A 23,596-nucleotide genomic window follows, 5' to 3' on the forward strand; every position below is an offset into this window, starting at 1 on the left:
CAAGATATGTCTGACTCCAAAACTTAAAACAGAAGGCTGCCTAATAGTGCCACCAAGAAACTACGACCAGAAAACACAATGGTGGAATTCTTTCTTAAGTAGAGCAGGTCAACCCTAGAGTCAGAAGCTCTAGATTTTAATGATGCATCTATTGAGTGGTGGTTTCCTCCAAATTAATGGAGATGGAAACAGTATTTAACCTCATAAGGTCAAGATGAGAAGCGTCTATAAAAGCTTCGGTGAAAGGGTTTTGCAAAACAGCTGAATGCTAGGTAAGCCTTAGTTGTTACCTTCATCTTTAAGCTACCGTTAGTGCTGCTGGTGAGCAAAGAGCAAAACTTAAGGGGTTAGGACTGGATGGGACTCGGCCAGAGTCTCTGCTCCGCCTGCCTTCTCACAGACTCAACAAATGCCTCACACACCCCTTGCCAGGTGTAGTCACAGCTCGCTCAGCAAGTCATTGGCTCCAGTCACTTAGATGCTTCAGGAATCTATGGAAGCCCCCCAGTCTTCAGTAAGCTCACTTCCACCCTGAGGGAAAAGAAATGAAAAAACAAAACCAAACAAAGAAGCCTCAGCCCAAATCAGCCTCCCTTTTTCTCACCAACTTTCTCTATACTTTTTTTTCTCTCTCATACATACACAGACGTGAAAGTTCTCCATGACACATAAAGGGTGCCCATGAGCACTTCAGACCATTTATTCTCATCAGGAAACCCGGTGATAGTCTACTTCGGGATATAATTTTAAACACTGATTATTCATCATAGACTTCCAGAGCAAAAATGGGTAATTTTAGTATAGAGAGAAGAAAGTTGGAGAACCGCAAGTGCAAAAGACAATATATTAGACTGCATAAAAATTTTAAACCTCTGTATCATTAACAAAAATAAAAGACAAATCAAATAAAAAATTAGAAACCGTACGTGAAAACATCTGCAGCAACTCTGATGGAGGATTAATACGTGAAATACATGAACTAGAGTTTATGACAAGTGAGAAAAATACTAATTCCCGATAAATGGACAGAGAACATGAATAGTTCGTTAAGAAACAGCCAATAGTCATATAAACATGATTTAGCTCATTAACATCAATACATTAAAAAGAAAAACAAAATTTATTTTCTCCTACAAAATCATCAAATGCTACTAAAATGAGAACATCACTCTGCTAACAGGAGCAAAAATTAGTAGAAGCTTTGGGGCAACTGATAGCAATGCTACTCAAAACACCCACACATATCCAATCCTTTTGTTCCACATGGGATCATCTACTGTAAAGACAGGAATTATCTGAAATACAGAAAATACTGATTGTGCAAATGCTCATCACAATTGAAGAGGCTGAGCACAACAGCTCACGCCTGTAATCCCAACACTTTGAGAGGCTGAGGCAGGAGGATCACTTGGGCCCAGCACTTTGAGGCTGCAGTAAGCTATGATCACATCGCTGCACTCCAGCTTGAGTGACAGGGAAAGACCTTATCTCTAAAAAAAAAACAAAACTGAAAACGTATTTTTTACAATATGATTAAATAAATAATGAAATGGCCATAGATGGAATGTTTTACAGTCCTTAGAAATATTCAGACATTTTAGTAGTGTAAGGATATGAAAATAAAACAATGTGAAATTTTAAAAATAGTGGAACACAAAATTACATACTCAGAATACTTCATCTATGGAAAAAATATAGGAATAGAAAAAGATGAAAGAATACACACCAACACACCAAAGCTAGTTATACCTTCATGTGAAAGAATTACTGATGCCTTTTTTTAAATTGTGTCTTCTGTTTTTTTCTGTTACTCAAATTTTCTATAAGATACATGTATTACCTTTATCATTACCAAAAACGTTTAACAATTTCAAATAAAAATCCATAATAAACAATAAATGGAAATCCAACAGCTCTCCACCCCACTCCCACAGATAGGCAGGTAAGGCAGTAAACACAAGGAAACGCTGCTTTGTTTTAAATCCAGGGCCAAAAACACATAAGGCTTCTTGACTTGAAAACAAAAACGTTTCATGTCTCACGTATCCAAACAGGTTTTGGGAATTCGATAGTCAAAACAGTTTCCTGAACACCAAAATTATCTCCGAAGAACAAACTAGGAAAGCAAGCAGGAAGTTTACCAGGAATACCCTAAAAACTAATAATGGCTTTTACAGCTTTGATAAATCCATGCCAGCTCACGGAAGTACATAGTGTAACATAAACAATCTCCAGTGAGTCAGTCTAAACAGGAGAGCATGAAATCCTTAGCATAAGGCTTCTCACTGGCAAGGATCACTGATGCTGATAAAATTAAGCCTTTTGGTGTTTGCCTTTCAAAGGCTACTTTTGCAGTCTCTGGAATGGCTTTCTTGGAGCAACAGCTAACTACGCCAAACTCTTAGCATTCATTATCTTGTTTCATCTTCACAACCCTAAAAGGCAGCATTTCTCAACCTCGGCTCTACTGATATTTTGAGTCAGGATAATTCTTCATTGGTGGGGGGCTGTCCTGTGCATTGCGGGATGGTCAGACACATCCCTGGACTATACTCACCAAATGCCAGCAGTACCCCATCCCCAGGTTGTGACACAAAAAAATGTCTCTTGACGTTGCCAAGTGACTGCTACAGGTCAAAACCCCTGCAGTTGAAAACTACTGCTACAAAAGTATACAGTATTACTGCCCGTATTTGACAAATGAGGAAACTGAACCACAGCTACATGTCCATCTAACTCCAGAGCCCAAGATCCACCACTCCATACTACCTGCGTGCCCAGGTAGGAGGCCTAGCTTAGAGTATAACCAATACTGCATTTTCTACCTGGAGCATCTTTGCATCTCCATGGAGCCTGGCATAGGCCTAATGCATACTGGTTGAATGAACCAATCATCTCATCACATAAATATTTACTGAGTTCCTACTGAGTAACAGGTCTTGTCAACAAAGACACAGTCATGGTCTTCAGCTAGTCCATAATCTATTTGAAGAAATAAGACAAACTCAGAGAAGAGCCATTTGGGGAGTCAGTGTTGGAAAAAATTCTCAGTTTCCTCATTTGTAAAATGAGGTAAGGCTAGTGCTGCCTCATAATTAACTGAGATACTGCAAGTAAAGTTCCTATCACAAAGTACAATTTCAAATAACAAATAGATGCCAGATCCAAAATCACTAGGCTGGAAGGAACCTTCAAAGACAACTTTAACTCACCACCCAATTGGTACTTGAGCAGTTAAAACCCAAAAATTTTATTACCTGATTCCTGCAAAGTTCCTGCACGAATGACCTCTGATGGAGACTCTCAGCTAAGTTTTCCTGATGAACTGCTTTTGAGTGGGTCTGGAGGAAAGAGGAGAGGTTAAGCAAAGAGAAGAGCAACAGGAAAAACAGAAAGGTTTGTGGGACTTACGGCCCTGCAGGAATTGGAACCAGAATCCTCTGCACAGGAGGGCAGGGAAAGGCAAGCTTGGAGAAAGAGGTCAAGATCAGATGAGGTCACAAGATGACACAGTGGTAATAATAGCCAGGCGAGACTTAAGAAATATTTCTCCCAAGAAAAGCAACCAAAGGCTGCTACCAAGTATATATCCAACTTCTATTACGAACGGGGAATTTAATTTCTCAGACTGAAAGATCAATTTTCAGGTTGCTAGATACTTGCTTTCCATTTACATAACTGAACGTGAAGATTTTGCCACAGCAAAGAATCACTCTGCCTTAAGTATAAACCCAAAAACGAGATGGACTGGGCATCTTTCTCCCCATCTCCAGTCCATCTTGTTCTTTAGGGCACCAGCAAAGCATAAGAAAACAAGAGCCCACAGTGGCTAGACCTCTTTTTAAAATCTGAACTTCAATAGGTGAATTTTGATAAGTGAACTCTCCCAAAGCAAGTGTCAGCTAAAAGTTCTTTACTAATAACATGTAGGCCAAATCAACCCTGTCTCCATGCAGTCTCCACCGCAGCAGCACCAGGATGAGAACTCTGCTGTGAGCCATGGCTCACAGGTCAAAGAAAGCTTTGGAGTAGGCAGGGTGGCAGGGCACCAAAATTATTTGGAAATTTTGTCTGGTAGTAAGGTGTGGAGTCAAAAGAAGAGACTAACTGCAGGGCTCCAGGAGGAGGCAATGACAGGGTCTGTATCAGAGATGAGGAAGATATGAACCCAGATACACTGGTAGGGGAAATGGAGAATGATTCAAAATCGAAAGGCAAAAATGACCTTGCTGATGGCCAGGAGAGGGTCTCCTAGGCTACCACCCACAAAGCTGACACACTGCAAACTTTAACAATGAAGCTGAGACGTTAAGACCAATGGACGCTTAGGCTCAAAAGTGAGCTCTTTGACTTCTGAGACATCTTCATGGACCTGTGACCTGGGTAGTAACACAGGACTCCATGCTCAGAAAAGACCCATGGTTCATTTAATACTCTACTGTCACCATCTTGAGAATGATAATACTTTTTTATTTGCGTTTTGTTATAAGTCAGGTCCAACGGGACAATGGAGCCCACAGTGAGCAGAGAACCATGTGACATGGTTTGGATGTTTGACCCCTCCAAATCTCATGTTGAAATGTGATTCCTAACATTGGGTGTGGGCCCTGGTGGGAGGTGACTGGATCATGGGGGTGGATCCCTCGTGAATGGTTTAGCACCATCCCCTTGGTAATGAATGAATCTTGCTCAATTAGTTCATGGGAGATCTGGTTGTTTAAGAGTCTGGGACCTCCCCCTTCTATTTCTCTTGCTCCCTCCCTCATCATGTAACAAGCTGGCTCCCCTTGCCTTCTGCCATGATCAGAAGCTTCCTGGGGGCCTCGCCAGAAGCAGATGCTGGCGCTATGTTTCACGTACAGCCTGCAGAACTGTGAGCCAATTAAACCTTTTTTCTTTATAAATTACCCAGTCCTACTTTTCCTCTATAGCAATGCAAAACAGCCTAACATACTACGTAATATGTACAGCCACCATTCCTGGGCTCCCTGTTCACACAGTTTCCCAATGCACCATGAGCACAGAATTCCAGTGAACTCCTGGTACGTGGAAGTTCAGCAAGACTTAAAGCGAGTGCAAGGTAAGTGTGTTACAAACACAACTGGGTAAGCAGGCAGGTGGGTGCTGACTGCCCCAAGAGGCAAGGCCTTCCATTTGAACCAGAACTTGATTAAACACAGAAATATCTTTCTAAGAAACACAAATGACCAACGAGCCTTAGCATATCATCTCTTTCTCATGTTACTTAACCGTATTAGCCAACCACTTAGGCTGAAAATGACAGCACAGAAGGAAAAGGAAAGATAAAGCCACTCATAGTTGCTTCTCCTTTTGGTCCTTCCCTACACATCATAAGCCAAAGGTAGCTGTCAACAGAATGTGCAAGTCAAGAAGTGAAATAAAAGTAGTTAAATTTTGTGCACTGCTTCCACTGTTTCCATAACAATATACATACACACTGACTACTTTAGCAATTCTGCATATGAGTTCAATGCTCTATATTTTCATTTAAAACCAGCATTGCACTGGGTGCAGTGGCTCATGCCTGTGATACCAACATCTTGGGAAGTCAAGGCAAGAGGATTGCTTGAGCCCAGGATTTTAAGACCAACCTGAGCAACATGGTGAGACCCTGTCGCTACAAAAAATTAGTCAGGTATGCATCTGTAGTCCCAGCTACTTGGGAGGCTGAGGTGGGAGGATCACCTGAGCCCAGAAAGTAGAAGCTGCAGTGAGCTGTGTCTGCACCACCGCACTCTAGCTTGGGTAACAGAGTGAGATCCTGTCTCAAAAAACAAAACAAAATGAACAACCACAAAAAAAACCCTCAATATTGTACAATACAAAGATGAAGAGGAAATTCATGCTAAAAACTTCGATGCTTAGTTTTTTAATTTTTAAATTTAATTCATGCTATAATTTTAATGCTTAATTTTTCTTCACATAGAATGACAAGTAGCCAATATCATGACAAATCAAGAGAAAAGGCTGAATGTGAGAGAAAAAAAGCTTCATATTTTAATACCTTTAACAGCACTTTTTTCTTGCCTTTTGAACAAAGGGTCATACATTTTCATTTTGCACCAGGCTCCATGGATTATACAGCTGGCCCTGCCAAGAATCATTGAACTCAAGAGTATTATGCCTATCAATTTATACTGCACGCACTTGAACAAGCCTTTACTGACACCTTTCAAAGCAACCGCCATGAGACCCACCAATGGACTGATGGAGTAGTGATTTTTAGTACCACGTTCTTAATTACTGGATTTTTAAAACCTTTTCTCACATACCCCTGATGTCATTATCACAACAAATCTGCTGAAATGCCACAAGCCTATGTTTTTTCAACTAAAGATCTTTCTAGAAATAAATAAACTGAAAATCAGAGACCACCTTAACAGGAGGAGAATTTAATCCAGAGCTGTCTCTGTTGGATGACTCCTTTCTACAGAGTATTTCCTGGTGTCTTGGTGGTTCTGTTTTAACAAACCCTAGCTGTGGCCTCTAAAACCAGTTGTTTCTCACCACTCAGAGCTCAGATTTCCCCCAAGAAGTTGGCCTGTGAACCATTAAGTCTGGTTGTCTAAAAATTGACAGTCAAGTTTTCCTTTGTCTAATTTCATTCTCTGTCTTTTTTTTTTTTTTATAACCACTACTTTCCACTTCAATAAATTAACTTCCTGCCTGGAGACACATTCTGGCAAATGTGTCAGTTTGTATTGTTCAGATGAGAGACTTCTGTCATTCTTTCAAATTTTTCCTCCGTAACAATAATCCCCAGAGCCAGCCTCTCAGCAGCCGGAGTTACTTGTCTGTGAATTTCCTTTCACTGCTTCCTACTACTCTACGGATAAATCAATGCAGACCGCCTGCAGTGAACTTACTCAACTCGTATCCCTTCTTATCACATCTTTTCTTTTCCATTTCCCCCATCCTTTTTTCCATCCCATCAGAAGAAGGGTTCTTACAGATTTCGAGGCTAACCCACTGCCCTCCACTTGATTTTGAGTCTATCCCCATCTCTCCACCCTGGACCATGCACTCATTCCTTTCTCCCTTTCTCTTCTTTTAATATCTTCCTGTCTACCTGAGCCTTCCTCAACCCAATCCATCTACCACGTCTCTCTCGAATCAATTCCTGAAAGGATGAACTAACCAAGCCACTGCAATACATCAGCTCCCATGTAGTCCTCAATTTTTTGTACTCTGTTATTCCAACTTCATGAACTGACCTGCCACCAGGACTAGGGGCAGTCTGTTGGACACACCCTTGTAATGAGTCTGTTGCACTGAATGGCATGGTGAGTCCACTTACGCTGTGTTTCCTCCCTTGGCCACCATCGTCCTCCACTTCTCTTTGGCGGATCCTGCTCTTTCTCCCCTCCTAACTTCTTTTTTGCCTGACCATTTCTAAATATCAGGAGTCCCCTGAAGACTGTATACTTGCTTCTCTTTTTATTCTACATAATTTTGTTTGGGGAGCTCATCTATTCTGACTCTTTACATAACAGCCCTATAGAGATGATCTATCAGTCTAGGGTTTGGCCTAAACTCTAAACCTAAATTTCTAAATTCTTGCTTACCATCTTTCCATGAATAATGTCAAATAACAGTTAGTACTGGCTTTTACCACCCCATGTACAGAACCATGACAGAGTCAGGACTGTGAAGAGGTTGAAGAGACAGGCCCTGGAGCTGCACCTGCCTGAGTTGAAATTCTGAGTCTGATGCACATTATCTGTGTGACCCTGGTAAAGTTACTTAGCCTCCCTGTGCCTCAGACTCCTCATCTGTAATATGGGAATAATCTAGGTTGAAATATTTAAGGTGCTTAGAGCAGTGCTTGGTACATAAAAAGTGTAATCTGCCAGGTAAGTGTTACCTATTATTGTTATTATTCTCCTAAAAATCTGATGACAGGCGTTATTATTCTATCCATTTATACAATGAGAAAATTAAGGATACTGTGGGTCATGATGAAATCTCAAACTCCAGATGTTCAAATCTTAATTCATATTTCCCATTAAAATTCAACTTTCACTTAGTCAGGCATGGGGGCATGTGCCCGTAGTTCCAGGTACTCAGGAGACTGAACAGGATTGCGTAAGCCCAGGAGTTCACGGCTGCGGTGCACAATGATCACACCTCTGAACACACACTGCACTCCAGCCTGGCCCACACAGCAAGACATCATCTTTTTTGTAAAAAAAAATTAACTGTTGCATGTGGGCCATTCTTGATTTAGGTTTTTCTGTCCGTCTTGCTCCCCTTGCTCCATATACCCACTAGAAACACCCAATCTACTATTTCCAGAGTTATTTTTATAAAACGATAGTTCTCTCACTTCTTCCTTTCTTAAAAACATCCTGTTTTAAGGAATAATCTTGTTGCTCTCTTTAAAACCCTGTAAGATTTGCCCCAGTGTAGCTTACCTCATTTTTTTTTTTAATTATTTTTTTATTGCATTTTAGGTTTTGGGGTACATGTGCAGAGCATGCAATACAGTTGCATAGGTACACACATGGCAGTGTGTTTTGCTTCCTTTCTCCCCTTCACCCACATTTGGCATTTCTCCCCAGGCTATCCCTCCCCACCTCCCCCTCCCCCTGGCCCTCCCCTTTTCCCCCCAATAGATCCCAGTGTTTAGTACTCCCCTCTCTGTGTCCATGTGTTCTCATTTTTCATCACCCACCTATGAGTGAGAATATGCGGTGTTTCATTTTCTGTTCTTGTGTCAGTTTGCTGAGAATGATGTTCTCCAGATTCATCCATGTCCCTACAAATGAGACGAACTCACCATTTCTGATTGCTGCATAATATTCCATGGTGTATATGTGCCACATTTTCCCAATCCAGTCTATTATCAATGGGCATTTGGGTTGATTCCAGGTCTTTGCTATTGTAAACAGTGCTGCAATAAACATTCGTGTGCATGTGTCCTTATAGTAGAACGATTTATACTCCTTTGGGTATATACCCAGTAATGGGATTGCTGGGTCAAATGGAATTTCTATTTCTAAGGCCCTGAGGAATCGCCACACTGTCTTCCACAATGGTTAGATTAATTTACACTCCCACCAACAGTGTAAAAGTGTTCCTTTTTCTCCACATCCTCTCCAGCATCTGTTGTCTCCAGATTTTTTAATGATCGCCATTCTAACTGGAGTGAGATGGTATCTCAATGTGGTTATGATTTGCATCTCTCTGATGACCAGTGACGATGAGCATTTTTTCATATGATTGTTGGCCTCATAAATGTCTTCTTTCGTAAAGTGTCTGTTCATATCCTTTGCCCACTTTTGAATGGGCTTGTTTGTTTTTCTCCTGTAAATCTGTTTGAGTTCTTTGTAAATTCTGGATATCAGCCCTTTGTCAGATGGGTAAACTGCAAACATTTTTTCCCATTCTGTTGGTTGCCGATCCACTCTAGTGACTGTTTCTTTTGCCGTGCAGAAGCTGTGGAGTTTGATTAGGTCCCATTTGTCTATTTTGGCTTTTGTTGCCAATGCTTTTGGTGTTTTGTTCATGAAGTCCTTGCCTACTCCTATGTACTGGACAGTTTTGCCTAGATTTCCTTCTAGGGTTTTTATCGTGCCAGGTCTTATGTTTAAGTCTTTAATCCATCTGGAGTTAATTTTAGTGTAAGGGGTCAGGAAGGGGTCCAGTTTCTGCTTTCTGCACATGGCTAGCCAGTTTTCCCAACACCATTTGTTAAATAGGGAATCCTTTCCCCATTGGTTGTTTTTTTGTAGCAATTGCGAATGACAGTTCGTTCTTGATTTGGCTTTCTTTAAGTCTGTTATTGGTGTAGACGAATGCTTGTGATTTTTGCACACTGATTTTATATCCTGAGACTTTGCTGAAGTTGCTTATCAGTTTCAGGAGTTTTTGGGCTGAGGCGATGGGGTCTTCTAGGTATACTATCATGTCGTCTGCAAATAGAGACAATTTGGCTTCCACCTTTCCTATTTGAATACCCTTTATTTCTTTTTCTTGCCTGATTGCTCTGGCTAGAACTTCCAGTACTATATTGAATAGGAGTGGTGAGAGAGGGCATCCTTGTCTAGTGCCGGATTTCAAAGGGAATGCTTCCAGTTTTTGCCCATTCAGTATGATATTGGCTGTTGGTTTGTCATAAATAGCTTTTATTACTTTGAGATACGTTCCATCGATACCGAGTTTATTGAGGGTTTTTAGCATAAAGGGCTGTTGAATTTTGTCAAATGCCTTGTCTGCATCAATTGAGATAATCATGTGGTTTTTGTTTTTGGTTCTGTTTATGTGGTGAATTACACTGATAGACTTGCGTATGTTGAACCAGCCTTGCATCCCCGGGATGAATCCTACTTGATCATGATGAATACGTTTTTTGATTTGCTGTTGCAATCGGCTTGCCAATATTTTATTGAAGATTTTTGCATCTATGTTCATCATGGATATTGGCCTGAAGTTTTCTTTTCTTGTTGGGTCTCTGCCGGGTTATGGTATCAGGATGATGTTGGTCTCATAAAATGATTTGGGAAGGATTCCCTCTTTTTGGATTATTTGGAATAGTTTTAGAAGGAATGGTACCAGCTCCTCTTTGTGTGTCTGGTAGAATTCGGCTGTGAACCCGTCTGGACCTGGGCTTTTTTTGTGTGGTAGGCTCTTAATTGCTGCCTCGACTTCTGACCTTGTTACTGGTCTATTCATAGTTTCAGCTTCCTCCTGGTTTAGGCTTGGGAGGACACAGGAATCCAGGAATTTATCCATTTCTTCCAGGTTTACTAGTTTATGTGCATAGAGTTGTTTGTAATATTCTCTGATGATGGTCTGAATTTCTGTGGAGTCTGTGGTGATTTCCCCTTTATCATTTTTTATTGCATCTATTTGGTTGTTCTCTCTTTTCTTTTTAATCAATCTGGCTAGTGGTCTGTCTATTTTGTTGATCTTTTCAAAAAACCAGCTCTTGGATTTATTGATTTTTTGAAGGGTTTTTCGTGTCTCGATCTCCTTCAGTTCAGCTCTGATCTTAGTTATTTCTTGTCTTCTGTGGGTTCTGAGTTTTTTTGATCTTGCTCCTCTAGCTCTTTCAATTTTGACGATAGGGTGTCAATTTTAGATCTCTCCATTCTCCTCATATGGGCCCTTATTGCTATATACTTTCCTCTAGAGACTGCTTTAAATGTGTCCCAGAGATTCTGGCATGTTGTGTCTTCGTTCTCATTTGTTTCAAAGAACTTCTTTATTTCTGCCTTCATTTCATTGTTTACCCAGTCAACATTCAAGAGCCAGTTGTTCAGTTTCCATGAAGCTATGCGGTTCTGGGTTGGTTTCTGAATTCTGAGTTCTAACTTGATTGCACTATGGTCTGAGAGGTTGTTTGTTATGATTTCAGTTGTTTTGCATTTGGTGAGCAGTGCTTTACTTCCAATTATGTGGTCAATTTTAGAGTAGGTGTGATGTGGTGCTGAGAAGAATGTATATTCTGTGGATTTGGGGTGGAGAGTTCTGTAAATGTCTATCAGGTTTGCTTGCTCCAGGTCTGAGTTCAAGCCCTGGATATCCCTGTTGATTTTCTGTCTGGTTGATCTGTCTAATATTGACAGTGGAGTGTTAAAGTCTCCCACTATTATTATGTGGGAGTCTAAGTCTTTTTGTAAGTCATTAAGAACTTGCCTTATGTATCTGGGTGCTCCTGCATTGGGCCCATATATGTTTAGAATCGTTAGCTCTTCTTGTTGTATCGATCCTTTTACCATTATGTAATGGCCTTCTTTGTCTCTTTTGATCTTTGTTGCTTTAAAGTCTATTTTATCAGAGATGAGAATTGCAACTTCTGCTTTTTTTTGCTCTCCATTTGCTTGGTAAATCTTCCTCCATCCCTTTATTTTGAGCCTTTGTGTATCCTTGCCTGTGAGATGGGTTTCCTGGATACAGCACACCGATGGGTTTTGATTTTTTATACAATTTGCCAGTCTCTGTCTTTTGATTGATGCATTTAGTCCATTTACATTTAGGGTTAATATTGTTACGTGTGAATTTGATACTGCCATTTTGATGCTAGCTGGCCGTTTTGCCCTTTAGTTGTTGTAGATTCTTCATTATGTTGATGCTCTTTAGCATTTAGTGTGATTTTGGAATGGCTGGTACTGGTTGTTCCTTTCTATGTGTAGTGCCTCTTTTAGGAGCTCTTGTAAAGCAGGCCTGGTGGTGACAAAATCTCTGAGTACTTACTTGTTCACAAAGGATTTTATTTTTCCTTCACTTCTGAAGCTCAGTTTGGCTGGATATGAAATTCTGGGTTGAAAGTTCTTTTCTTTAAGAATGTTGAATATTGACCCCCACTCTCTTCTGGCTTGTAGTGTTTCTGCCGAGAGATCTGCTGTGAGTCTGATGGGCTTCCCTTTGTGGGTGACCCGACCTTTCTCTCTGGCTGCCCTTAGTATTTTCTCCTTCATTTCAACCTTGTTGAATCTGACGATTATGTGCCTTGGGGTTGCTCTTCTTGCGGAATATCTTTGTGGTGTTCTCTGTATTTCCTGCATTTGAGTGTTGACCTGTCTTGCTAGGTGGGGGAAATTTTCCTGGATGATGTCCTGAAGAGTATTTTCCAGCTTGGATTCATTCTCTTCGTCTCCTTCTGGTACGCCTATCAAACGTAGGTTAGGTCTTTTCACATAGTCCCACATTTCTTGGAGACTTTGTTCATTCCTTTTTGCGCTTTTTTCTCTGATCTTGGTTTCTCGTTCTATTTCATTGAGTTGATCTTCAACTTCAGATATTCTTTCTTCTGCTTGGTCAATTTGGCTATTGAAACTTGTGCATGCTTCGCAAAGTTCTCGTATTGTGTTTTTCAGCTCCATTAGTTCATTCATATTCCTCTCTAAGTTATCCATTCTTGTCATCATTTCCTCAAATCTTTTTTCATATATTTTTTCAAGGTTCTTAGTTTCTTTGCATTGATTTAATACATGTTCTTTTAGCTCACAAAAGTATCTCATTATCCACCTTCTGAAGTCTAATTCCGTCATTTCATCACAGTCATTCTCCGTCCAGCTTTGTTCCCTTGCTGGTGAGGAGTTTTGGTCCTTTCTAGGAGACGAGGTGTTCTGGTTTTGGGTGTTTTCCTCCTTTTTGCACTGGTTTCTTCCCATCTTTGTTGATTTATCCGCTTGTCGTCTGCATAGTTGCTGACTTTTCGATTGGGTCTCTTAGTGGACACTCAGATTGTTGGTGATGAAGTATTTCTGTTACTTGGTTTTCCTTCTACCAGTCTAGCCCCTTCGCTGTACAACTGCTGAGGTCCACTCCAGGCCCTGCTTGTCTGGGGTGCACCTATAGCAGCTGTGGAACAGTGAGGGATGCTACCAATTTCTTTTTCTGCTATCTTTGTCCCAGGATGATGCCTGCCAAATGTCAGTCTTTTGGATATAGAGGGGTCAGGGAGCTGCTTGAGGAGACTGTCTGTAATTTATAGGAGCTCAATTGCTGAGCTGTGAGCTCTGTTGTTCATTCAGGGCTGTTAGGCTGCTATGTTTGATTCTGCTGCAACAGAGCTCATTAAAAATCCCCTTTTTTTCTCAAATGCTCTGTCTTGGGGGGTTGGGGATTTGTTTTTGGATGTCTGTTGAGGTGTCCTGCCCAGCTAGGAGGCAGTCTAATCACTATTTGACTGCCGAGGCTCCGCCCTGCTGTTGTTAGGTTCGCCCTGTTGCTGCAGGCTCTTGGTCTTCTGCTGTGGTCTCCGCCACGGGCTATACCCTGCAGCGGAGTCTCTCTGTTGTAGCGGGTTGCCTCGGCAATGGCAGGCTGCGTCAGCAGTGGGCGTGTATCTCAGTAGGGGCGGGTTGCCTCGGCAACTCCAGGCTGCGTCAGCAGTGGGCGTGTGTCTCAGTTGGGGCGGGTTGCCTCGGTAATGGTGGACGCCCCTTCCCCACGGAGCGCCTCAGGGACCGTCTCCACGGCGAGCGTTTGGAATCGCCATTTTGTCTGTCCCACTGCGCTATCCCACACGCTGTGTCCCTGCAATCCCCTGGGCTGGCCCACTACCCAAGTCCCTTTCAGTCTCAAGTTCCGCCCTCTCAAGTCTCAGGTTGCCGTTTCAACAGGGCACCTGGACAAGCGCGCCATGTGGGGATCGCTGGGTAGGGCCGGCCGCTGCCACTCCGGCTGCCGGCTTCTCCAGGCAGAGCCTCTGCCTGGTGTCCCGCATCTCCTTTATACTTGGGAATTTCCCCGTTCTCTGGGCAACAAAGATCAGTCTGAAAATGCAGCTTTGACTCACCTCTCCGCGGATTAACCGAGAGCTTCAATCCTGGGTTGTTCTCACAGCACCATCTTGAGTTCCTCCTGCTTACCTCTTTTCAAACAATATTGTTCTCTCTTTTCTCTAAATCTAATCTCACAATATTCTACATTTTGTTCCAAACCCACATGTGCTCGTGTTTCCCCACTGCCTCCTCAAAATCTCCTATCCACTCTTTAATGCCCATTCAAATCCCACTTCTTCTAGAGGAACCTCATGAAACCCAGTCTCTTTCATTGCTCTGGTGACTAGTCTAGTTCATAGTATGCTCTTCCCTCACCTACCTCCAAAATGATCAATAAATAGATGTTTAAAATTTTAACATATATTTCATGAGCATTGTAACATAAACAAAATATAGTATTTAAAAAAAGAACAAAGTCCCCTTCATCCCAACTCCCGTAAGTCATCCCACTTAGCAGTTTTTCATACACTGGCAAATGTAAACCATACATATGTGCTTGTTTTTTTACTTCTTAAAATACATATAATAGACTTCCATATAAGTCATTATATTAAATCGTTTTAACAGCTAAACAGTATTCTAAATCTGCTTTTTATTATGATTATGTATAAGGTGTGCCATCTCTTTCTGCCCCTGTCTCCTATATATGAATATTCTTAAGGTAAAGATCATGTTTTTTCGTCTTTCCATCTCCAAGAGGACCTTGTACCAAGGCTGGGAATTGCTTAACACATGCTTAATGAAATAGTAACAACAATATCTGTGATCAAACCAGTGCATGTTGTGTGCCAAGAAAACAGCTGTTGGTGCTTCATATACATTATCAGATATAATCCTCATAACCACCCAATGATTCCCATTTCACAGAAGACTTAACCGAAATCACACAGCTGGTAACCATAGGGGATTCTAATCCACATCTGTCTGAATCTGGAGCCCCACCCTTCATCTCTATGCTATAGTTAGTAAACTTTTTATAAGGACATCCTCTGCTTTCTCAACCAAAGCTGGAGAACAAAAGAGTTCCAAGTATTCTGGTGTGGGCAGGTGGGAATGAGGATAAGAGACAGGAGGTGGAATGAATGCCAAGTAGATGGAGGCAAGGGATTGTAGCTGTAAAGCCAATCTACCATACAGCCATTCCATCTGTGTTTACTGAGAACCTACTAGGAGAAAGAGCGGAATTCTCCCCCTTTCAGGCTCCCCGCTACACTTTCCTTCAGTATAAGTGCCATCATTTGTTGAAGATCTACCATGTGCTGAATATACCATTATTATTCCTATTAATAGTTTCTGGCTGGGTGTGGTATAATTTTAATGATATTAATAATTTCTGGCTCATGCCTGTAATCCCAGCACTTTGGGAGGCTGAGGAGGGCAGATCAGCTGAGGTCAGGAGTTCGAGACCAGCCTGACCAACAATAGTGAAACCCTGTCTCTATTAAAAAAAAAAAAATTAGATGGTCATAGTGGCAGGCACCTGTAATCCCAGCATCTTGGGAGGCTGAAGCTGGAGAATCACTTGAACCCAGGAGGTGGTGGTTGCAGTAAGCCAAGACTGCACCACTGCACTGCAGCCTGGGTGACAGAGCGAGACTGTCTTAAAAAACTAATAATAATAATTCCTAATTATTTCTAATCCTTCCAAAAATGCTGTGGCACATATATCAGAGCTACCATTTTATAGGTAAGAAAGCTGAGACCCAGAGAGGCTAAATTACTTGCCAATATTATTAGACTGTAATAAACAGCAAAGCCAGGATTCAAGTTGTGGATCTGCATGGCTCCAAAGTCCTACCTTTTTTCTCATACAAAATAATGCCTTTTTATTTTTAAAGAAAATATGAACTAAGATTTTTAAACATTTAGACTCAGTTAAGATCACATTTGGCTGCAAGTAACTACCCCAAGTTCTGTGGTTTAACCAAGTAGAGATTTTATTTTTCTCACAAAGAGTCAAGAAATGGGCAGACAGAGTCCAGTAGAGCAGTTGTAGAAAGCTATCAGCTTCTCAGCCTCCTTCTAACTTTCTACCCAGTCATCCTTAACCCTCAAGCTTCTTGTCTTTGGTCATGCGATAGCCTGTCTAGTTTCTCCAGGGAAGAAGTACAGAGAGCAAATGGCTTAACAGGCAAGCTCACAGAGGCTGGACATAGTGGTGAGTTAAACAAAATGGGTTCAGGCTGGGCACGGTGGCTCATGCCTGTAATCCTAGCACTTTGGGAGGCCAAGGCAGGTGGATCACCTGAGGTCAGGAGTTCAAGACCAGCTTGGCTAACATAGTGAAACCCCGTCTCTACTAAAAATACAAAAATTATCCAGGCATGGTGGCAGGCGCCTATAATACCAGCTACTTGGGAAGCTGAGGCAGGAGAATTGCTTGAAACCAGGAGGCAGAGGTTGCAGGGAGCTGAGATCGTGCCACTGCACTCCAGCCTGGGCAACACAGCAAGACTCTGTCTAAAAAAAAAATGGGTTCAGTTATAGAGGAGGAAGGATGGATATCAGCTGGGCATCCAGCTGTGTCTTTCCCACAGGGTGATATGAAGTGCAAGTCATCCTACAGAATCATATTCCCTTAGTAGAGAAAAACAATAAAATAAACTTAATTCTGTGTTTAGTAGCTTTCTCAGTTATGCAAAATCACACATTGATGGAGGTGGAGGACACAAAGATGTGAAAGTTTGACAAAAGCATCCAGGCAGCTGATGCAGAGGAAAAACACTGAGACACAGGTGACTTCACACAAATGGCCCTGGCCGCATCACAGTTTCAACCAGGGTGTCTCCTGTGAGCTGTCACTGTTTCCCTTCCCCCATTCACTTCCCAGAGTTAATTCTGAGAACCCACAGGTTCATATGACTCTTCCATCATTCACAAGAAAAAGTAGAGTGTGTTCAAATTCCAGAGCAAATAAAAGAAAATTCTGCACTGTGTTGTTCTAAGCAGCAGCATCTTTAGAAAAAGATAATGGTCACAAGGGCATTCTTTATGCAACAGCAGCCACCCTGTCAAGTCACTAGATAAAAAAGTAGACCATAGAGTCTCAACCTTGTTTTCACTTTACTCTAAATAAACTAAATACAATAAACTTTCTTCATGAAAAACTCATGCAACTCTGTGGTAATGAGATATTTGTGCAGAGTACTATGGATGAAGAGAAGGGTGACAAAATACCAGCAAAAGGACATAAGTGAGCTTGATCCTAGGCACAGAAATACAAGAAAACACAGGTACATGTAGTGAGATGATACAGCACTATCTTCTGTGTAATTCTACGGTACAGTATTACTGCATACCATGAAAGAGTCCACACTCTTCCCAATGGGCCTACCTAGTTCTTCCCCAAAAGTATCTTGCTGGCCTAAAGAATCCGGCCACTTCTTAAAAGTTCAGCTTTTATTGTTAAAAGAAAAAATTAAAATTTGGCCCCTTCTCTTTATTAGACAGAGTATTGCTCTATTGCCCAGGCTGCAGTGCAATTGCATTATCTTGGCTCACTGCAACCTCCACCTCCTGGGTTCAAGCGATTCTTCTGCCTCAGCCCTCCTGAGCAGCTGGAACTACAGGCATGCACCACCATATCTGGCCAATGTTTGTATTTTTAGTAGAGACGTGGCTTCGCCATGTTGGCCAGGCTGGTCTCAAACACCTGACCTCAAATGATCTGCCCACCTCACCATCACAAAATGCTGCAATTACAGGCATAAGTCACCACGCCTGGCCTGGCCACCTTTTTGCCACTGAAAAAAGCCTTAGTCCCTCTCTTACCAGGTGAAATTGAATTTCCCCTCTTAACGAAGACACACAGCAAGAATGAGCACACCTACTCTTCTGACCTTGTCTTTTTATGTCAAATGCATGATTTCCCTAAATTAAAGGAGAGGTGAAAATGCCCAGGCCCTACTCCGTAGGTCCAGAGGGTGTGCATAAAATCTAGAGCCAGCCCCATATATGATGGTACTTGATCTTCTTCCTGTATGATCCATATTTGAGACATGACCCTTGGCCAGAATGACTGATACTCAACGCAATTTGAGTTTGTACAATTCCTTCAGGTATACACATTTTTAGGTTCACCATTGTACAGAAACCATTACATGATCTTTCTATTCTGAACTCATTACGCTTGCCAATAAAAACAAGGATGTGTGTGTGTAGACCAGTCAAAATGTGAGTCCCATCAAGTTCCAGGGAGATGCAAAACCAAAGAGCACTTACAAACTGTGACAACACATCCACCTGGACCAGTCAGACTCCAAACCCACCTTTCAGAAATAGACACTCTTCTGTGGGTTCGGACTGGTGCATATTTAGCTCAGGTTCTCTTCCCTACTCCCCAAAACTGCCTAAAAAGTAAGTAAACTTGAAACTCCTGGAAGGGCCTGTATTTTTTATCTAAAATCCAGTTGTTTGGTATGTTAGTTTTATTTTGGTTTTTTTTTTTTTTTTGAAGTGAAAAAAAATGCTCACCACTTGGCTTTTTAAAACAATATCACAGAACACCAAATGAGCATTAGTAATTATGATATCTAAAATAAAGAGTGTAAAAGAAAGATTCTTTGCATTTTGTAGGGTGGAATAATTCAGTTTAGTTTTAAATTTATGAGCTCCATTTAACACAGCATCAATTTTTGTGGCAGTGACATATATGACAAAAGCTGCAGGGTTTTTTTTTTTTTTTTTTCACTAGGAAGAAGGTTCTGACGTGCACTACAATGAATCTGAGAAATAAATGACATAACACGTTATGGATGTGCTGAACTACAAGGGCCCAGAGCAGTCTTTGGACAGTTTGATAACTGATTTAATTGTGAAATTATCCACCTTTAGTTGAACAAAAAGTGCTGGCCAGAAGACATTTTGTTCTCTTTATTCACAAAGAATACCCTGCATAGCTGGGCACAGTGGCTCACATCCGTAATCCCAGCACTTTGGGAGGCTGAGGTGGGTGGAACACCTGAGGTCTGGAGTTCGATACCAGCCTGGCTAACATGGTGAAACCGTCTCAACTAAAAATACAAAAATTAGCCAGGTGTGGTGATACACGCCTGCAATCCTAGCTTCTCAGGAAGCTAAGAATGAGAATCACTTGAACCCAGGAGGCAGAGGTTGCAGTGAGCCAAGATCACGCCACTGCACTCCAGCCTGGGCAACAGAGACTCTGTCTATAAAAAACAAAAACTCTGCATCCTGCATCAAAATGTGACAGTAACCCTAATAGCTTCAACTCTCATATTTAAATCCATCTGTTTGACCAGAGTTAAAAACAACAACAAAATAATCATGATAGTTATGATTATGGCTTCCTGAAATATTTCACAACTGGCTGCGCAACTGTGATATTTTTTCTTAATTTTAGATCCAATATGACTTTCTAAAGAAATCTCTGAAAATCACAACTGGCTGTGCAACTGTGATATTTTTTCTTAATTTTAGATCTAATATGACTTTCTAAAGAAATCTCTGAAAATAAAAATGTCATTATGCAAAACTTTCTGCCTATGTTTTCCCCTTGAAGCAACGTTTCTTTAATAAAGAATCAAGACACAAACCCAAACATGAATGAATATACATTCATTAATTCACTCCTTTACTCATTGTTTTGAAAAGGTAATTTAAACTAGGCCAGAGACATGTAACAACATCTTCGAAAAGACAGGCTGGGCACCCATGGCTCACTCCTTCAATCCTAGCACTTTGGGAGGTTGAGGTGGGTTGATCGTTTGAGCCCAGGAGTTCGAGACCAGCCTGAACAACATGGCGAAAACTTGCCTCTACTAACAATACAAAAATTAGCCAGGTGTGGTGGTGCGTGCCTGTAGTCCCAGGGGAGGCTGAGGTGGGAGAATTATTTGAACCTGGGTGGTAGAGGCTGCAGTGAGCCGAGATTGCGTCACTGCACTTCACCCAGGTTGACAGAGCGAGACCCTGTCTCAAAAAATACAAAAAACAAAAAGACAAGACAGAATACTGAATACAGTGTTCTTTCAGTTAACAGTTTGAAAACTATGCTGGTTTGGTATATAAATAAAAAGTTTTAATGTAACAAATTATCCATATAATCTAAATTAACTCATACAAATACTTTATGAATATGAAAGTTTTAAAAGAAGTTAGCTAGTCAGTAACTAAGGGAAAAATGACCTTTTCTAACTTATCTCATGCTAGTACAAGGAGTAATAAAGAGACTAAATAAACAGTTAATTAACCGTCCCTCAATGAACTTGTTCGCAAAAACTGTCAATGATGTCCTTGAAATTAGGCACTATTGATCTGGAACTTCCATGTGTCCTGGATTTCAGGACATTTTATCCATTAAGGCCAGATGACCTTAATTTTTAAAGTTGCTACTGGAAGTATGACAGTTGTTGGTCAAAGGAATTTAAACCTGATTCTACCTTTCTCAATAACTCAAACATCTCTTAAGTTGTCTGTGTTTTACTACACCATATCTGCCTCATAAACATGGACTGAGAAAAAGAAATATTGGTTTAAATTAAGTATGCAAAATTACTGCTATTACTCAAACTGTGAATCAAATTTAGAGTTTTGGTATATTCAAGTCCGTAAACTAGGACTAGTTTCTTGGAAAGAAAGTGTATATCTGAATTTGGCCCACAAGGATAACATCCTAAAGATACCCTTCTTTACTTAGCCATCTGGCTTTTGCAGCCCCATCTTTTGGTATTACAAATGCAGTTGGAACACTATCAGCCAAGGAACACTACAGTGAGTTCACATTAGCCCACAGAAACTCCACTCCACAGCTCTATCCTACTGAAAAAGTACACTAGAAAATACGATATGTTTTATGTACTCCCCCAAAGAACATAAATAGAAAAGACTTGTTCATCATTATTGCAGAGCCTTTTGCAATTTCTGTGTCTTAAGCCAAAACACAACCCAAAATTTAAATGTTCTTGTCTTTCCAATAAACCAAATTTTCCTTTCTCATAAAGCCTGCTATTTATCCACTCGATTTAATTTTTTCAGGAACTAAGAACAATACAGACCCAGATATTTCCTAAACAACAACACAACCAAACACTTCTTTCTAGTTACGCAACTTAAAGATCATCCGGCTAGAAAGACAGACAACTCCATCTATAGTCCTCTATCCCATTTCCTGACTTGGGTTTACTAGATGTACTGTTGTGACTTCTCTCTCCATCTCCTGGAAAAGCCTTTTCCTTCAGGGGCCTGGGATATGGATTTTGACTCTCAATGAAGTCCACTCCCATTTCCTCCAGACCTGGCAAGAGTAGGATCCTCACTGCTGAGGAGGGCTTCTGTGAAAGAAAGGGGAAAATTGACTCAGGAGTCTCAGCGCCTACTTTTTTTTTTTCCTGCTCCAGAAGAGAGCCTTAAAGCATTGATGAGAGGGTCCTGAATCAGTGTGTGGAGCCAATTTCCCCAACCCCTCAAGAAAGTCAATCACACCCAGTTAGTGACTGGGCACACAAAATGTCCACACAGGAAAAAGACACGGCTTGAAACAGGAAATAAACACAAATCAGGATTCTATTCTTTCACTTCTTAAAAGTATCTTTTTTCTCCCGACAGGCAATTGTTTTCTCAAAATACCAAACTTGGACTTTGAAATCAAGTTCTCTTTCTATTGCTCTCTACTGTTCTTACTGAAAGCAAGGATTTGTTTTGGTCCCACAGCTTCAAAAATTCACGTCCCTATAATTAAGAGTTCATATGCCGCGCCTTCCACCGCATTTCCCTGTTAAAACTCCCTTCTCTAAAAAAGATCCCTGAAAACACAACTATCAGCCAGCCCCTCAAGTGGCCAAAGGAAACAGATCTGAAGATTTTCACAGCCATCCTAACCTCTCCAGATACAAAGCTGGCAGCTGAAGGGATTCTCACTTAAAATATGAGTGACTACGAGTTGCAGTTTTAGAAGTGTGCCCCCAAGAGACGAGTGTTCCCACAAGCTCATAATTAATAAACACCCCAAGTGAATTCTCACATCCCGACTGGATTACACAAAAGGGCAGTTTACATTGATATGTAAGAATAACGTTGATATTCTTTCACTTAATATATAATAGGCCACTGGGAGATTAAAAAAAAAAATACAAAACTTTTTTTCCTTTCAACGAGCATAATTTTTGAATCAATGATTCATAACTTTTTGTGGCATTTTTAAATCCCCCAATACACATAGACAGAGACACACACACCCCTGGTTGGGGTTCTCAAGTATTACTGGGAGCCTAGGGTGCGGGGGTCTAAAGATACAGACAAGACCTACACGTCCAATCCTGGAGTATTCTTCACGCACAAGCTCAGGCGGGGCCCCAGGAGTTATGCCCTACCCCTCCACCCCCAGCACCCCCAAAAAGTGCCCGTTCCCATTGGGAAACAGGAGTGAGTTGGACAAGGAAATCCACCCGGGGAAGAAGAGCAGCTGCAACACCCAGCTGCAGCCACACAACGGTGCCACTTCCCTCCCGTCTCGGAGTGGAGCAAAACGCCCTTACCTGGGGGGTGGAGAGCCGCCGGCAGTAGTTCCAAAAGTTCTTGTCCACCTCCTCACGGAGTTCAAAGCCCAGTACTCCCGCCCCGCCGCCGGCTCGCAGCACACGAGTCCTTCCCGTCCCTTCTCCACCGTGCCTGCCCTACACCATGTCAGGAATCCGGGCAGGCATCGAGCTGGGAGCTGACATCACTCCCAGTTCCAGGTACCTCCCCCTCCCACTGCCGCCCTTCTCTCCTCCCTCCCTGCAGGAATCAGCCAAAGAGAGTCAGCAGGGGGGCGGGGCAGGAGGTGCCTACGCGCCCGATGATTGGACTCGGGGAACGTCACTCAGAGGAGTGCACTAATTTTATACATTCCTCGCCGAGCCAGACTAGGGCTGGAAGTGGGTGGATGGAAGAAAATGTTGCCCTTCCTACTATCTCTAAGGAACGGGGATAATGCGATAGGGAAGAACCTGGCGGGTCGAGTCTTAAACTTTTCTCGTCGTATTTGCTGCGATTCCAGATCAGAAACGAAACTAAGCCACCCGAACACCCTTTTTAAGGAGAAACAATTGCCTGGGTGTCACGGGCAAGTACGAGCCCGGCGGCGCGTGGTGTAGAAAATGGCTAGCTTTAAGCCATGCAAATAAAGGAAAACGTCAGCTCACCCTTCTGCCCTATTATCCTGGGACTGCTGGGTGTTCCCTTAGACGGGGAATGTAGAACTTCAAAAGCACTTCCGAAAGGTTTGGAAGAGACTCCTGAAAACGACCCAGCTGGTGGTGTTATCAGCCATGTGGCTGCTTTTGCTTTTAGCGACGAAAATCACATCACACAAGCTTCTCGGGCAAGTAAAATTGAATCTC

General features: G+C 41.8%; 1 protein-coding gene across 50 annotated transcripts in view; it reads right to left on the minus strand.

The window, feature by feature from the left end:
* Positions 1–22,908, minus strand: part of PPFIBP1 (PPFIB scaffold protein 1) — a 184,655-nt gene extending 161,747 nt beyond the window's left edge. For 36 of the 50 annotated variants that reach the window (XR_013522732.1, XR_013522730.1, XR_013522728.1 and 33 more), the window contains exon 1: positions 22,751–22,908. The gene's annotated coding sequence lies outside the window, so the exon portion shown is untranslated. Of the gene's footprint in view, positions 1–3,257; positions 3,342–22,750 lie in introns of all 50 variants that reach the window. The other 14 variants (XR_013522733.1, XR_013522731.1, XM_078339048.1 and 11 more) reach the window with 1 other exon arrangement.
* Between the last annotated feature and the right edge of the window lie 688 nt (positions 22,909–23,596).

This window comes from Callithrix jacchus, chromosome 9, assembly GCF_049354715.1.
Source record: "Callithrix jacchus isolate 240 chromosome 9, calJac240_pri, whole genome shotgun sequence".
Lineage (NCBI taxonomy): Eukaryota > Metazoa > Chordata > Mammalia > Primates > Cebidae > Callithrix > Callithrix jacchus.